Source organism: Lichenostomus cassidix, chromosome 13 (assembly GCF_008360975.1).
Source record: "Lichenostomus cassidix isolate B80296 chromosome 13, HeHo_3.0, whole genome shotgun sequence".
Classification (NCBI taxonomy): Eukaryota; Metazoa; Chordata; class Aves; order Passeriformes; family Meliphagidae; genus Lichenostomus; species Lichenostomus cassidix.
Genome location: NC_139494.1, coordinates 8,825,405 through 8,840,574, shown reverse-complemented (window position 1 = coordinate 8,840,574; position 15,170 = coordinate 8,825,405). Strand labels below are relative to the sequence as shown.

At 41.0% G+C, this 15,170-nt stretch overlaps 1 long non-coding RNA gene across 1 annotated transcript; it reads left to right on the top strand.

Moving 5' to 3' along the window:
- The first annotated feature begins 3,490 nt into the window (after positions 1 to 3,490).
- LOC146431176 (uncharacterized) lies at positions 3,491 to 5,204 on the top strand. The gene is made up of 3 exons (XR_014854896.1): positions 3,491 to 3,646; positions 4,726 to 4,818; positions 4,911 to 5,204. It is a non-coding gene; the product is annotated as an uncharacterized LOC146431176 (long non-coding RNA).
- The last annotated feature ends 9,966 nt before the right edge of the window (positions 5,205 to 15,170 follow it).

The following is a 15,170-nucleotide window of genomic DNA, read 5'->3' as shown; positions in this document are numbered from 1 at the left end:
ACTAATGGAAATGCCTTATGATGTCTAGAAAGGTTTGAATCAGTGGGCCTGTGGCAATCCAATAGGGCATCACAGAAATTTCTTCTATGCCCTCCCTGAACTCTGTGGAGAAGCTGATCTGCTCACTGAGGTGGGGGCTCTCCCCACCCCATCTGATTCTGAATCACAAGAATATAATTTTCTGTTCAGCTCTGCATTACAGGCCAAAAGCTGCCATTTTCTATCCACAGAACTGCTCTTTAAAAGCTGTCCCAGAGGTTAATAATTGTACCTCTGGGGATCTAAGGTTAAAGATGTGATTTTTCTGTCAGTGTAATAGAGTCTGCTTAAATTCATGGATTCAGCTCTGCATTGGGATCAGCAGAGAATATTCCCAAGTGCATAATGAACAAAACCTGTCAATAGAAATCAATATAATTTTCAACTTTTGAAAGACATCTCTTTTGCCTTCATGTGCTTTGTAGGTCTGTCACTCCTTCCTATGCACAGTGAATTTAGATTTTTTACTTTACTTTGTGTAAGATAGCAAAGCAAGGTAAAGCCTTGGTTTTTTTAACCATGGGTAGCCCAGTGAGAGCACATCCCACTCTGAAATAGTGAACACTGGGCTAAACCAGTGTGTCTAAGCCTCTGTGTATGCTTGCCATGCCTCTATTTCTGTGCCAAACTGAATGAAGAGGAAGAGGTTGTCGTTTTCCAGGATACGCTTAGATTCAGCATTTTCTTCCTCTAAAAGAACTGGTTAAATGGTGGTTAAATGATCCTGCCAGGGATTTTTCCTCATCTAAGGTGATTTAAGCTCGTCTGCTGCAAGCTGAGACCTGACACCCCACACACCTGGCTCACCCCAGGGCCAGTAGGGTGGATGTGCCAGGCAGGGACAGAAGTGTCCCCATCACCCAGGATTCCTGTGCTTGTGTCTACCTGCAGGCTGTGTCTATCTGCAGCTGCATGTTTGCCTGTACATGAAGGCAGAACCAGCATTAATTTAGTTTTCTTGCCCTTGAAATGTTATTGGTTTTTTTGTTTGTGACATCTCTTAACATTGATTATCTGGGGCTGTGCTGACTGTTCATAGTGAGGTGCTGTGGGGTATCTGGTGGACGTCTGGGTATTCAGAAGGGCTGGGAAAAGAGGTATAAGAAGGACAGGGAGGTCAAAGGCATTTCTGGCAAGCAGAGAGTGAACTATTAAGATCATAATTAATTGCTAGGATTAACAGAGGGCTATTAAAGGGGGCTAGGTACTCTCTGCCTGTGAGTGTATACTGTGATCTGGCTCCAGAAATGTGCTTCCTGGTATCCATGGACTAAGGGAAATGGAGCAGAATTTCCTTGGGTGTGCTATGAACATGGAAATGTGCCACTGTCCTACCTCTCAGCTGCCAGAGCCTGGAGCAGAAGGAAAAAGATTCCTGTGTCTGTCTCAATGGCAAGGAGCCAAAGCAAGGGCCCTATAGCATAACCTGACTCACTGAACATTTCTATTCACATCTCCTGCAATGGATTGAGGCCACAGAACAGCAAACCTTCCAGTAAAAAACAACTGTCAGTCTTAACAATAGAATGTGTATGTACACTGTGTTCTGATTCATTAGAACTATCTGAATTTAACATTTCTCTTCTGTAGAAGATTGACATGTCCAAGATCATTGAAAAATTGTCAATTGCAAATATATTTGAAAAAAATACCCAAATGTTTCCAAGCAACTAAAACATTTCTTTTGTCAATGAATTTAAAATATTTCATTTTGATTTTGGCCTATTAGTATTCTGTATTTTTGTTTTACCTGGAATTTCAAGTTGCTGCTCTGAGAGATACACTTTAAGTGGTCTACTAGGAGCTGGCAACCTAATAACAACTTGTTTCATAATTTTAAATTGTGATTATAATTAATTGGTTTTGTCATTAGTATTTTAATTGGATCAGCAACTGGTGCTTGGTTTCCATGTGTGATTGGCATTCAAAATGTCGTTACTGTTACTGAATCCTCTGAGGATGGAAGACAGGGACTCTGGTTTTTGGGTTTTGCTTCTGTTTAGTTGCTGAGATTAACAAGTGAAGAGAGTAGAAACAAAGTCTCAGGCTCTCTTTTTAAAATTTATTTCAATTTTCTTCTTTCTACTCTGAATTTTTTCACACAAAATGCTATTAGCAGAGGTGTTATGCTTAAATGACACTTAGAAAACAGTCACCTTTCTCAAAAACTTGCACAGGTTGCAGTTTATTCACTTTTTTCTATTCAGATTAAATCATTACAATAAAATATATTTCACTTCCCCTCCCAATCATTCTTTAATGACCCCTTGAGTTCATTGCTGTTATTTTTTCTCTCTCTTTTTTTTTTTTTAATTCACAAAACTGTAAAATACCAGGAGGATCTTGGTGCTTTGAGTAAGAAGGGCACTTACTGAAATACTTAGTGCTGTGCTTGGTTCACAGCCTTTGCAGTAAAATGGAACAGGACCTGGCTGTGAACCCGAGTTCAAGCAGACATTTCCCTCTCGAGGGGCACAGCCTGTCCTGATGGGGAAATGTGTTGTTTTAACCTTTAATGCAAGATTTTGCTTCAGTGGTAGGCATTCAGCTGTGAGTGGAACATGAGGGAGATTCCCTCCTTCTGGGTGATGTCTGGCAGAGGCTAGATGTACTGCACAGTCATCCTCAAAAATACTTTTGAGGAGAAGACCTCTGCGATGGTCCATGAGGATGGATGATGCTGGTGGAGCTGGAGAAGGTGCTGTGGCAGTGTGGGGCCAAAAATCTTTACCAAAGGCAACTTGCAGCCCTTTTTTGTTAATTTTGATTAATGTAATGAACTTGAAAAATGCAAGTTTAGAAAGTACACATCAAATAAATAGAATTTTCTCCCCTCTTTCTGCAACAGCTATTGATGGATTCCAACTGAGTGGATAGAGATGACAGACAAGTTCTTATGCTGGGGTTGCAGGGGAAGATTTTGGTCAGGATTACACCTGTGTGTAACACCATTGGTGCTCTGTGTATGCCAGAGAGGGTGGGAATTCAGCTGCAGCATCTTTCTCTTTGGGAATGACTGGAATGCCAAGAAAAACTGAGTTGGATTTTTGAGTTTCAGGTTGAATTTGAAGGTTTTTCATGAGGGCTTGCCATGAAATGCTGGTATTATCCTTAGAGCAAAGCCTCAGACTTGGTCTTTCCAAGACAAAGTTTCACATTTTCCTTTTTCTCATGCTGGAGCCAAAGATTTGTAAACTTCCCCAACTGTGAGAAATGAAATGCATAAAAGTGTGTGCTTTCATGAATTTTTATGGATCTGTGAAAAACCAGTCACAGATGAAAATGGTATTTACTGTTCTGCAGAGCAGCCCTCCGTGATGGAGCCGGGAGCTCCCGTGGCCATTAGCAGTCCATGGAGGGAATGCTCAGAGTTGCTAAGCAACACCCAGGAATGCATCCCTGCCTTGGCACACAGGCATCATCCCACTGCATTTCTCATGTGTACCAAGCATTCAGTTAGATTCCACCCCTCTGTCCAGGCAGTGCCAGATGCCAACCCATGTCCAGGAGCAGGCTCTACCCTCTGGAAGAACCAGAGCTTTAGGGCTGTGGGGGGGTTTTGGCAGCCCATGGGGTGCTGCCAAGGTGTCCCCATGGTGCTCCTAAGGTGCAGTTTTCCTCATCCTCCTTAAAATCCTTTCATCAATGAGTGCTGTTAAGTGGCTCATTTGTTTTTGGTGTCCTCAGCTTGAGGGTAGAGCAAGGCATGCACAAGAGGAGGGAACGCAATTCCATTTCCCTAATAGGTTCAGAGGTTCCCAGCATAATCAGTTTGTACTCTGTGATCTTTGGCTGGAAATTACTGACTAAATGTCAGTCTGTATCAGCCTCTGCAGGTCTTTGCAAATGCATAAATGTTACTGTTTAATATGTTGCTTATTCTGAAATCTATTGTAAGTTTCTATATTTAAAGCTATTGAAATCAAAATTGATTAGCTAAAATTTAGACTACTGAGACAACTAAAAGAACATTTTATTATCAGTTATTACTGTGGCACTGAGCTTTTAAGATTCAATTATTGTTTTACTTTGCTGCTGACAGCTCCTACATCCTTCACCCACTATGATTCAGCTTCTCACTGGTCCCTTTTGGTGTTCCTTGTCTGCCATGTATCATGCAATAAATACTAAAGAGAAGAGCTTTCAGCAGGTAGACAATAAGTAGAAGGAAACCCTTGGGAACTGATCAAATTAAAACCACAGAAATATAAGGCAATTATTAGCATTTTGATTATGTACTAGGAAGGATACATATTGGCATATCAAAAATTTGTTAATTAATTCAGGCAAAGAATATAGGTTGGAAAGGACTTCTCTGAAAATCCTGAGCTTGATTTGCTCTGTGTTCTACCAGCCACAAAGCCAATAGCAAGTCTGTGTCAGCAGGACATACCCCTGGCACACCTGCCTGATTTTATTGACTTGTTTGGGCCTTTCTGACCTTCCCTGAAGCTCTGCACTGTGAAGGATAAATAACTGAGTGAATTTAAAACAACTGAAAGAAAGGAAACTCATAATATAGTTCGTCCCGTGTTCTTCCTGCTTTGTTTGGCGATAATCAGGGTTAAAAAATACCTTTAATCCCAGCTATTCTAATAACCACACTTTTTATGTAAATAAAGAACAAAGAGATCAAGGTCCAGAGAGTATTCAAATCTGCTTGGCCTCATCCTTTAACCATGCCAGGATTCATGCTGGGATGCAGCAAGTACAAGGGATGGAACCATGGCTGATGATAACCATCACAGAAAATTCTCCAGGAGCCAATTCATCATAGGGGTGAGTTTCGCCCCAGTGCTGAGTGTCACTGCACGCCCTATTCATCATTTATGTCTCAAAACACTGTATTTGGAGGGGGCATTGGTGTGTAGGCATTTTGCTGGCTTGTTTCTCGGGATGAATTTTGACCTACATGCTCAGTTACTCAGAGGAAGCAGAGCAGGAAGTGAGTGTATCCAGCCCTGAGAAAGAAGCTCTCCTTGTCCTGATAAAAGCTTCTGAGGTGACAGCTCACAGTGATGAACGGTGCAAACTGCAAACAGCCCAAGATTAATTAAAAAGAGAGAGTTAACATCCTGCCCTTTTTCATAATGCTGACGTTCTCCTTGAAATATATACAACATCTGCATGCCTCAGTTCAGCCAGGCAACAAGACATCAATAAATACCTGCTTTGAAAAATACAGCTTCTTGATAAATACTGCATTAAAGAAGATGATGCTGGTGTCTGCTCAGTATCTGTTGGGTAGCCTGGTAAGACAATATTGAAATGATGTGCTGTGCTCTCTGCATGTGTTGCATCAATTAATGCTCAGTCCATGTCCTACTGAAGTCACTGCATTGTTATTACTGTGACTGAAGCACCCTTGGCTTTCACCATCTCCCTCTGTGTGATTTCCATCACGAGAGGAGCCCAGAACAGCCTTCTAGAAAAGAACACTTTCTTGCCAATTCTGCAAGTGTTCTTTCTATCAATATTAAATTAATGAAGACCTTGGTGATCAATATTCCAGCCTACGTATTAGTTTCTCTTATCTACTTAAACATGTGTTCTTGCTCTCTCTCTTCCTTTTGCCCAACAGGTCTTAATTAAAGATTAACAAATCAGCTGGAGTCAAGTAAGAACAACAGAGCCAAAATGAAAATATGAACTTGTAAAAACCTTAATGCGAGCTTGGAAAAATTCTTTGGGGTTGGGTTTTTTTTCTTTTTTTCTTTTTTTTTTAAAGACAACTTAAAAACAGCCCTTCATCTCATCTCTGTGGTGCCCTGTAGCACAGGGAGCAGCAGCTCATCAGTGCTGAGAGAGGCTGTTCCTGTGCATTTCTTCTAATACCAATAATGACATTGAGAGTGCTGTGACTACCTGGATTTGTAAAGGAAAATACTTCCCTGTTTATTTCAGTGAAGTGGATCTCTGAATGTAAGAAGTGATTTGTTTTGATTTAACAAGGTTGTCACAAATTCAAGCATATCCATAGCGCCTGTCAGTACCACACAGAGATGGGAAAAGAACCACAAACACTGAGAGAGGGTGGGAAGGGGAGCAGAGATGGGGAGATCAGGAGAGAGCTGAGGGTATAGAGAGAAGCGTGTCATGTCAAGGGACTGCTAAATTATCCTTAGCATTAATTAATGACTGGGAAACAGCAATGTTTGTTTCTGCTGAAGTTTCTTAGCATGACTCGGCAATGAATTGGCTGTGATTACTCTCTCTGAAAACTCCTATATTATTTTGAAAACTGAAGAAACCCTCTCTGTGTCTGCTGGAAAACCCCACTCTGTGTCTGCTGGAAAACCCCAAGGCAAAGGCCAGTGCTTCAAAGCTGCCAACCACTAAAAGCTATTTGGGATGTGCACCTAATTCCCAGTTTTTCCTATAGCCTTGGTGGTGTCGCCTGTTACACAGGTACCAGAGGTTTAACCTGTGATGAGCGTAAGAGGAGTTTTGATGAGGCTGGGAGCTGTTCTCTCTGAGCTATGCAAGATTTTGGTGGCTTCCCAAGCCATGACCTAGACCTTGAACTTACAGAGATCTCTTCCCTGCAGAAGAGCCACCACCTTCATAATTGGGGGTGCAGATGTTTCCAGCTGGAGACAGCACAGGGTGGAGATGGGCCAAATCTGCATCTGCGTTTTACCCCAGCATGAAGAGCTGATCCATGCAAATGCTTCTATTTTATTTATCCCTTTATTTGAAGAATTTGATCACTTGGCAGTTGACAGTGTTTCCAGCTACACAGATACAGTGCCTACAGTGAAGCTTCTCCTCCTCCTGCTCCTTTTCTAACTTAGGTTTTTTTTTTTTATTTCTTTGACTGAAAGCAGCAAACGGATAAATGTGTTGACAAGCAGTAGCTCAGCAGAGAACAAAAGTGGGAAAGAACAGCTTGAAAGAGGTAATCTTCTGCGTGAGAGGCAAATGCACATGGGAGTGAGAGATGAGCAGGTAATAAAGGGACTTTTACCTTTAATGCATCCAGCTCCTGGTAAGCAAGCAGAAATGAAATGAGAGAGAAGCTGTTTCTTACCCAGACAGAACAAACACCTGACAGCATGGGCTGCATCCATGCAGCACTGCTGGGTCTGCCTTGGGCTTTCTCACCATCAAACCCTTTCTGAGTTAGAAAGAACACCAGATAGATGGAAGCCTTGGGGTTTGTTTTTGGTTTTGTTTTCTTTTTTTTTTTTTTTTTTTTTAAGCAGGTATATGCTACTGTGAAAAATTTGCAATAAAACTTGCAGTAATAAAGCAGAGAAAAGATACAGATACTTGATGGAGCGTCTCAATAAGGAAATAATGGGAGTGATCACATCACCAAGTGGGATTTTACACACACAGTCTCTTTTTTGTTTTTGTCATAATTGGAGTTTTTTGTTCCCTGAGATGGACCTCTGGGATTTAGACACTGTATTCATGCACCACCACCATCCATAACTTCGCTGCTATCTGCTCCTTCTCTTTCAGCCTCCTTCCCTCTCCACTTCTCTTTCACCCTTAGGGAAAGGGAGATTGAAGTGGAAATCCCTGTAAGACACAATTTCTGTTTGTGCTGAATTTGTGTCCTGCATAAATCAGAAGGTGTTTGCAGTATGCTCATGAGAGGAAGCAGAGGGGCAGCACCATTCTCTTCACTCTTGTGAGCAGTGACAGGACTCCAGGAAATGGCTGGAGCTGAGTCAGGGGAGGTTTAGGTTGGATATCAGGAAAAGGTTTTTCACCCAGAGAGTGGCTGGGCACTGAACAGGCTCCCCAGGGAACTGGACACAGAACCAAGCCTGATAGAGCTCAAGAAGGGTTCAGACAATGCTCTCAGATCCATGGTGGGATCCTTGTGGAGTCCTGCACAGGGTCAGGAGTTGGGCTTGATCCTGATGGGTCTCTTCCAACTCTGCATATTCGGTGATTCTGTAATTCTATGCTTGTAGGTGCAAGTTAAAATGAATACTAGTAGTAAAGCAGACTCAAAACCTCTGGGATAAATACCAGCTGGAATATCAACACTTATAGAAAAATTCCTATTAGATGTGTCTGTCCACTGTGGCTCAATACCAATACCCAAGCCAAGTACGTTTGGAAGTGACAATGTCTAGGTCTAGCCCTGCATACCTCTGAGTTTTCTCTAAGCCCAATTGCTTTTCTAACACATCCCTGCCTTTCTTCAATTAGACCTTCCTCTCTTATTGCACCTTGTCACCTGCTTTCCCTCTATACCTGTCCTGCACCTTTCTGAGCTGGCAGGTAAGAAAACCATTCTCACACATTACTTTTTTCCTCCTCTGTTTCATTTGGTTTCTAAAGAGACTAAATTTCCTGCCCCGTATTTCCAACTTCCATTGGAAATATCTCCTTCAAACTACCTATAAACATAAATAACAATACACAGAGACTAGAAATATATGTGTGAACTCTAAGATATACAAGCGAAAAAGTGTAACAAAAGGGATTTTTTTTAGAAAACCCGTAAAACATTATGTGATCTCACTCTTGATTTAGGATCATGCCACCCCTTCTCCAAAGCCCACCAGGCAAAGTTAACATGTACAAATCTAATAAATGTTCATGAAAATAAGTAATTGCTCATAGAGTTACCTGTTTTGTGCCTGCTGCTTCCTTTCCACAGCACAAATGTGGCAGGCAGGTGTGGTGAGTGCTCTCCTGTTGGCATTGAGCTGTTGTGAAAAAGTTGTACACCAAGACTCTGCTGTTAGCAAGATTCAATATACAGTGGCTTAGGACTATCACTCAGATTTGGATAAACAGTTTGTTATGGGTAAATATAACATTTCCAAGCAGTTTCAGCTATCTTTCAGAAAAGCTGAGAAGTCTGAAGGTTGGAAAGGAATGAAGAAAGTTGCATCTCAGCTGGTGGCAAGGGGCAGCAGCTGCTCTGGAGAGGTCAGCAGGATATGTACGAGATCAAAGCTGGGATTTTCCTGTTTTCAAAGGCACTGAAAACATGATGCAGTTCTATGAGGGCAGGTCTTGAAGCACTCCTAATCCTAGCAGAGATGGACACCTGCGTTGTTTTCATCTGCACTTTCTTCTGGTCTTCATTATTTTGCAGTCTTTCAATGCCTCAAGGGGCGACAGGACAGTAGGAGAGGGACTTGACACAAGGGCCTGGTGTGACAAGACAAGTGGGAATGGCTTCACATAGGCTGTGGGCAGGGTTACATTGATATTAGGGAGAAATTTTTCCTGTGAGGAAGAGTTGGTTGCCCAGAGCAGCTGTGGCTGCTCCTGGATATCTGGAAGTGTCCAAGGCCAGGTTGGATGGGACTTGGAGCAGCCTGGGATGGTGGAAGATGTCCCTGCCCATGGCAGGGGTTGGAACTGGATGGTTTGTGAGGTCATCTACAGAATTAAATTCAGAATACAGAATTATACAGAATTATTAGATTCAGAATTATGATTAGATTCAGAATACAGAATTATAGATTCATAGAATCTTTATAGAATCAATGATTCTATGGTGATCTCTTGAAGGTTTCTGCAACACAGGAGAGTCCAGGCTACAACCAGTGCATATGTGAGAGTTGCAAAAGGAATTGTTAACTCCCCCTGGTTTTGAGGGTAGTTCACACATATTAAATCTTTCTGAAGGTTTAGATATTTCTTATCTATGCACCAAATGGAAGTGTGACCTAGGAGGTCAGAAGGATGAAGTTACTCATTCAGTTTGTCCCACTCTGATTTTCTCACACTCATCCTATTTTGGAAAAAGCCAGTGCAGTGCCCTGTTCAGAAGACCCTTGCACAGCTTATGTGCTCTCTAAGCCTTCAAAATAGGGCACGAGTAGAACTCACATAGTTCATGGACATTGGCCCAAGGGGGAATGTCACACCAGTGGCATTCAAATCTCTCTTCTTGGCTGGGCCTTTAGATTTTTATTCTGCTTAATAGCATTGGTGAAAAGCCAAGGAAATAATAAAAAAATCTACCTGGGTACAGAATCAGCAAAAATTCACTGTAATGGATATAAGGCTTTTTTCCCCCCTCTAGGCCTTGCATGTGAAAGGAACATCAGCAGTTTGCTTGTGCTGAGGACTTGAGTCAAGCAGTGTGACCCAAGATCAGTTATCCCTTTACACTGCATGTATTGTGTACTGAGAATTATTTATTTAAGTAGATTGAATGAAAAAAAAATATAATAAACAGATCTAATCTTTTTTCCTGTTTGATAGGATGGTGGACTTAAGCCTTTGGTAATTTTCACTGTCTTTAATCTTTTTGCTACTGCCCAGGAAAGCAAAGCTCTTGGCTCTGTATAAAATTTGACAGGTGCTCTCAAGCCTGAGCACACTGACAGCAGGTCTGTTTGCTACAGGCAACTTCCTGGTTAAGAACCAATACAAATCTTAAACTGATAGAGAGAGGTAAAACCAGCAAGTTTTGTCAAAAGGATTTAACAAAAATCTTGAATGAAATCTGGAAAGAATAAGAAAAAGTATTTATTAGCTTAAACAGGATCCTGTGAAAAAGTGATAAGTATTGTGTGGTTTCTGCTAGACTGAGGGGTGGTTTTGTGCTGGCTTAGAAAGAGATACCATTCATCTTTATTTGTGCTACAGCTTTGATAGAATGGGCTTAAAAGGTAAGATATATACGAGCTGTGTTCAGTCTCCAGTAGCAATGACAGTTTGATTTTATCACTGCCAAATGCAATATGCAGCCTTGTGCTCAGAAGCCCTCCAGAAATGGAGATGCATTTTAAATTTAGGTATAAAGCATTCTTTTTTCTTTTTTCCCCCCCATAACAAGCAGGAAAGCACCTGGTAAATGCTGTGTCTTTTACAGGTCTTGGTCATTACTTGTTGGAGCAGGTGCAGGTGGGATTTGTGTTTCTCTGTATAGATGACTTTGGGAAATGCAGAATTGTGGTCTCTAGTCCGTGGGCTATGGGAGCTAAAATCTAACTTAGCAGAGCATGTATCCTTGGATTACTGCTGTACAGCCTTTTGGTTGTATCAAAGCAGCTGTTGTGCAGATAATAGTCACTGTCATGGCTCTGAATGGGTTATTGAATCGGTGCAAGCTACTGTAAATTGGAGTGAGCACAGCTTTTCAGAGAGCCTAAGAGGGAAGGGAATAGCCGAGCTGAATCTTCCTGCTGTCAGAGCACGTGCACGTACCTGTGGGGAGGAAAGAAATATGTTCCCATCCAGTTCCCTTAAAACTAAAACCTTCCCCTTGCTGGCTTTGAAATAGGTAAAGGCACCATATACTCCTGAGAGAGAGACATTAGGAATTGCCAGGAGAACTGCTCTGAGATAAAACATGAGCCTCTTTCAAAACCTAACATCGCAAATGAAGCAATTTGGATTCTATTCTTGACTCTGGCCCAAACATTCAATTATAGAAAAGTTATTGGAAACCCAGTAAAATTTCCTTTATTTCAGTTTCATGATATACAAAATGGGAATAAGTGCACAGGTTCTTTGATACTGTGTTAAATATTAAGTGACAACATTATTATAGTCAGTCACTGATATGTGAGGCATGTGAAAATCTTTGAATATATAGCTATGTTTTTGCCAGGTGCCTGGTAATGTTGATGTAGTAAAGCATAAGTAAATGAAGAAATAAAGAAAGGGAAATAACAACTTTGTAAGTCGCTGTTGCTGATATTTGGTTTCCATGATTATTTTAGGTAATACAGCTCAGAGTTTGGATTTCTTGGAGTAAATATAGCCTACATCTGCACTGCCTGATTTGTGCAGGTATTTTTAGGACACAAACAAGATTTGGAATATTCCCTGATAAAAATGAAATCTATAGTATCACAAAAATCTCCAGCAAGGCAGCCACCATATGTACATGCAAATATACAAAAGGAAATATTGCTCAACCCTCTGCTGGGTTAATGACTTATGACCTGACAAGTGATGGAATATTTTGCATGTTGCAGTAACATCAGAAAATTACATTTCACAACATTTCCTACCAGGAAAATATATTACATGCTTGAGTGAGTGAGAGCTTTCCTTTAGGGAAGGACAGGTATGAGGTAGATAATATGTGCTGGAGTGTCTCTTGGACTATCATTATCTGCCTTTAGAGCAAAGTATGGTTTGGGCAGAGAAGTTTATTTAGTGTCAAGGCCAAGAAAATCCTGTTTAAGTTGGGTATGGTGAAATGCCATTGAAATGGGTAGAAAGAATTTGAATTGTAGGAGCCCAGAGAGATCACTTGCTGACAGCTTTAGAGAGAAACATTTCCTAATATTTTAGTTAAACAGAGTCCAAAACATTGAGTTTGTTAACGTGATTGCTCTTGGTGAATCTTCCTTCAACCTTGAAGGTTAGACTTGATGGTCTTGGGGATCTTTTCCAACCTTAATGACTCTGTGATTCAAAAAATTGCAACCTTTTCCCACTGCCTTTTGGCCTTTTCATTTCCTCATGTCTTGGAGCAGTACTGATGGTGAAGCTCAGGAGTTTGCCTTTTTCCCTCTCCCTTCTGGGCAGTTATGTATGATGAGCATAAGGTCACAATTTGTGTAGCTGATTTCACACCCCCTTCCTCTGTCCTCCACCCCCTCACATCCAGATTTCACTCTTTTTTGGGAATCTCATTTACAAAAATATGCTTTTCTTATGAAACATTATTTGCAGGCCTGCTATTAAAATCTCACTGCATTTATATTTTTGACAGTGTGAACCAAATAGCTCATAATTCCATTATGCTCTGTATATCACTGGGTTGGGAGAGTAATTCTGGCATATGCTAATGCCCCTTGGTTTACACACATAAAATGCTATTCTGGTAACAAAGTAGTGAGTATGTTTTATAATGGGAAATATATCATTATAAATGGAACACTGGTTTTACAAAATATTTTAAGAGGAAGGTAAATTAGATCATGAAAAGTGCATAAGGGCTATAAATTATGCAGTAGCCTAAAGAATTATTATAAAGAGATTTGGTTGTGGCCTGATCCCATGAAACCTTTAACTGTGGCCATTAAAATAAACCATATCAACTGCTCACAGCCACAGAAGATTTATTACATCCCATGGAATGGTCACCTGAAACTCCAAAATTGCATACAGCATGAAAATAATGGTCCCCCTTAATTCTTGATGCAGATGTTTTTAATGAGTGATATTAAAAGGGAAATGGTGGTAGTTTCAACTGGAGTTTTTATAGTTCTCTCTCTTGACATTCAAAACATTTTTCCCTGAAGAGGTGCCTAGCATTTTTAGAGGGGAAAAAGCTTTAATGTCTGATTTGGCTTGTGAAAGAGGCTTGGGGGTGACAGACTGAAGTGCTCGACATGGACAATGCATTCTGAACCATCCTTGGGTGTCGTGAAAAAGCCTTCAGTTTCCCTCCTGTCTAAATCAGACATCTCTTCATCTTTCTCTCTACTTGTTTTTCTTCTTCCTAATTTACTTTCTACTTCTTTACATCACATTGTTTGTCTTTATGCCTTCTTCAAGCCGAGGCACACAAATCCCTTTCTCAGAATGATCTCCTTTAGAGTCCAATCATGCACCTCCCTGAAAACTTCTTGGTTAGGTGTCACATCACAGCAGTGGCACAGGAATAGTCTTTAAATGGAATTCTTGGAGAATTAGCAGTACTTTCATGCCCTTCTTGCTGCTGAAATGAGGCAGAAGGTCAATGTCCCAGTCCCACCAAGACATCTGACTCTCCAGAACTGAGCTGGGACCATGCAGGAGATACTGGTGGACTCATCATATAGGGGGTCTGTGCTATAATAAACTTGCTTAATTTCTCTCCTGGTGAGAGATTATAGTTGATAATTAGCTCCCATTAGTTATTGATTTGCTGCTTCAAAGCAACATAGTGCTCAAGTCCATGTTAGTGCTTTGGCACTTGGGCTGAAATTTGGAGTCACTTCTCTAGATAGAACAGAGAGGAAGCACTGCTTAGGAAGAAGCAGGGGAAAGGATAAAATTAAGTATCTTTGAAAGAAATTAAATTAGATAATGATTAGGCATTAACCAGATCATTAATTTCTGGGCTATTTTAGGGAAGGAGAAGCCCTGCAGAAATGTGTGGTGAGTCGTGCTTAGCAGTCCACATCTCTCAGAGATTCCTAAATTCTCTTGTCTCTATTCCCAACCTGGGATCAGCAGTCACTATCTTTCTGGGTGGTCCAAGCTTCCCTTGTGTCTCTGTATGTCTGAGAAGCTGAATCACTAAGACCCTGTAAGTTTCCATTAGTCACTAAAAATTGCCACTTTTGTAACTCCACTATGTGGCTTTTTGTCAATGTAGAGAGGTTTTAATGTTGCTTCTTGATCATCATCCCAGCAGTAGATAACATTATTATTTTTAAAGATGTGTGTAATTTCAGTGTAGCTGAATTAGTGCAGAAATGGATCACAAATGAGCAGGCATTGCAAGGCAGAGATCCAGCAGCCTGCTGGGCTCATCAGGGGCATGTTCTCACAAGCATCCAGAGAGGGTCAACAATTTGGACATCCTGTTGAGAAACCGAGTGTGTCCAAGGACTCTGAGTATCCCAAATCACACTCAGTGACTCCAGAATGTGTCTGCAGACCCTGTCCCCAAGCAGGCTATTTCTCACATAGTTTAGATGTGTTGGGTAGCACTGTGAGAGCTGCAGAGGACTATAAATATTGCCTTTGGAGGCAGCCATTCACCAGTGTGTTTGCACCATGGTGCTGTGCCATTTTAGACTCAACAGCATGAATTCTCTGTCATTTCAAGGAGGGAAACACTTCTGTTAATTTCTGTTACCATATTTCACTTTTTAATTTTTTTTCTCACCTAATTACATGTAGTAAAATCTCATAATTTCAACTATTTTGTTTATAGTGCTACTAAAAGGAATGAGGGAAAATCTGACTTTATGGGACCTCTGCACTTATTCTCCTTCCTTGGACCCTCAGAAATCTGTGGGGAGAATAATGAAAAATTAATGTTATTGCCCATCTGCTGCTGTTCTTGGTGTAATAGTATCAACAGGAAATCAGTCCTATGTGCCTGTAAAAAACATGTTTTCTGCATGTTACACACCCAGTGACAGCCTGCACAAAGTTTCATTAGAATGCATTTGGTTGTTTGTGCTATGTGACAGCATTGCCAGCTCCAGGGATTTTATCATTAGTCTCCTGGCAGGATTGGGGGTTTG